At 44.1% G+C, this 2423-nt stretch overlaps 1 pseudogene; it reads right to left on the reverse strand.

The window, feature by feature from the left end:
• Window positions 1-599: 599 nt before the first annotated feature.
• On the reverse strand, window positions 600-1965 carry LOC113270984 (E3 ubiquitin-protein ligase Hakai-like; annotated as a pseudogene).
• Between the last annotated feature and the right edge of the window lie 458 nt (window positions 1966-2423).

Raw genomic sequence — 2423 nt, forward strand, 5'->3', positions numbered from 1 at the left:
TCCTTTTACCACAGTTAACAAAATATATCACAAGAAAAACAAGGATGTTTGGGGAACCTGGGTGGTTCAGTCGGTTACGTATCTGCCTTTGGCTCAGGTCATGCTTTCAGAGACCTGGGATTGAGCCCCACTCCCTGCTCAACAGGGGAGTCTGCTTCTCCCTCTTCCTCTGCCCCTGCTCATGTTCTCTCTCTTGCTCACTGTCTCTCTCAAATAAATAAGAAATATCTTAAAACAAAAAACAAAAAAACCAACTAAGCATGTTTAACAAAAACAATACTTCTGAAAGTAGAACACAATTTTCTTTTCAGGAAATAATATTGCAAATGGTTGCTTCTGGGTCAATTTACCACAGTAGAGGAGCAAGTTGTTAAGGCATAGCTATGCTCAACTGAGCCACTTTTCTGCACACTTGTAAAGTGCCTGAAAACATTCCTAAGGTCAAGATTTAAAACCATTTTAAGAGACAAGACTTTAAGTGTTTTATAGCCACCTCTGTGAGAGGTTCTTTCCTGCCCCAAATGGTCAAAACTTAATTAGAAGGTTGACAATACTTAAGTTTGTTTTCCTCACCATATTTTCTGTTCAAAATACTATTATCATTGGTAATGTGGTTTGTATCTTGTCTGATCTGGATAATACAGTCCAGAAAGTAGGGTTTGAGAAGATAGACCCTATGCTCATGAAGGAAGTGTTGGCCCTCTGGGTGCAGGCCACATCCTGACTTCCCCCTCCCCTAGTTTTATAAACGGGGGACTCTGAGTTCCTTGACTTTCAGTGAACTGGGGTAAAGAGTGTGAATTACAATGGTGAGAAGGTTGCGTACTTACAAGTCAACTATCCTGTTGAAGCAGAACAGGTCCTGGAAGAAAATATTTCATATAAGGTAGCATCTGAGCAATAATATGTCTATGGAGAAGGCGATGGAGAAGAAGTCAATGGTAGACCTGAAGCTTGGCTGCGAATCAAGTGAGAAGTAGATGGCAACCTGGGAAGGATGTGGTATTTGATGGCTTACTGGTGGTGGAGTTGAGAGTATGGTATAGAATGTTGCTCTGGAGGCATAATATGATGAGAGTTCAATACCATTGGTTCACCCCGATATTCAGGATGATGGCGAGCTCAGGCGTGGAGAGAGGAGGTAGTGGTTCTCAAGCACCTGAGTTTGAGTCATTCTGAATAGGGACAGTTATTAAGTTTCTAAGTTTTCTTGTTGAAATACAAAGGTTTCCTGACTCACTGAAGGAAATTGAGGTGAAGCTGTGTACAATGAATTCCCCTGGAGGAGCACAAATATCTTCTTATGGCTGATTATATGGCTTGTGCAGTACGTGTTGGAAAGGAGGTGGTGGTATACTGTGTTGCCTTGTTGGAATATAGTTCATATGATGCTTGTCTGGCAGCCTTATAAAACGATCAGAAATTTCATGTGGTGTAGAAGCAATACGTAGGATGAACATTTTCAAGTTAAGGACGGGCAGCAAGGTCTCCGGATCTCATATGGCGGTGGTTGATATGAGCATCTAAATCTCTTTGAGACAAGTATGTTCTCTTGCATCCTTGAACAGTGCTACACATGAACAGAGAACCTTGTGCATGCTCCTCAATTCGGTGAACATATTTACTACAGCCTGGACACAACTTATCGCCTTCTTTTGCATGTAACATAGCACAGGCATAGCAAAAAGCATGCTTGCATGGAATCATCCGCCCATAGATTTTAATGGGTAATTCGCATTTGTCACAGAAATGAACTGGGGTGTCATCCCTTTCACCCAAGATGTTTATCCTAAAGTCCCAGAAAATATCTTCACTAGATCTTTGCTCATTTCTAAACGTTTCGCCCCTATTAAAGTCGTACCGTTCTTCCGCGCTAAGATTGTGTCCTTCAGCGCTAAGATGGTGTCCTTCAGCGCTAAGATGGTGTCCTTCAGCACTAAGATGGAGTTCTTCCGTGTGCTCCATGATTCAGCTTGCAGGGCATGATGGGAACGGAAATCAACCTCACTGACCCAGGGAGCGCATGTGCGCTACCCTCTTGAACCAGTGAGGCGGAAGTGCACGTGAGTTGCTCCAACTTTGACGTCTTCTTACGTACCCCCATTCCGGTGATGGAGTCAGGCAGGGAAAACAGGAAGTGTTTCAGAGCGGAGTTTGGTTAGACCGCTTTTTTTTTTTTTATGCTTCAAGACAAAGTAACCTTTAACTGGAGAAAGAGACTGACCTAGAAGGGAGTTGGGGGGAGGGGGGAGGGGGAGGGGGAGGGGTGGGGAAAAGGAAGGGGAGGGGGGAAGGGGAGGGGGGGTGGGGAGAGAGCAGGCCAACCAGCGCAGTAATATACCCAAAGGCATAGACTTGCTGCGGTTGAGGCAGCCAGCGCACCCTTAAAGGTTTTTTTAGTAATCCACGTTCTTTCCTTTTTT

The sequence above is a fragment of the Ursus arctos genome, chromosome X (genome assembly GCF_023065955.2).
Source record: "Ursus arctos isolate Adak ecotype North America chromosome X, UrsArc2.0, whole genome shotgun sequence".
Classification (NCBI taxonomy): Eukaryota; Metazoa; Chordata; class Mammalia; order Carnivora; family Ursidae; genus Ursus; species Ursus arctos.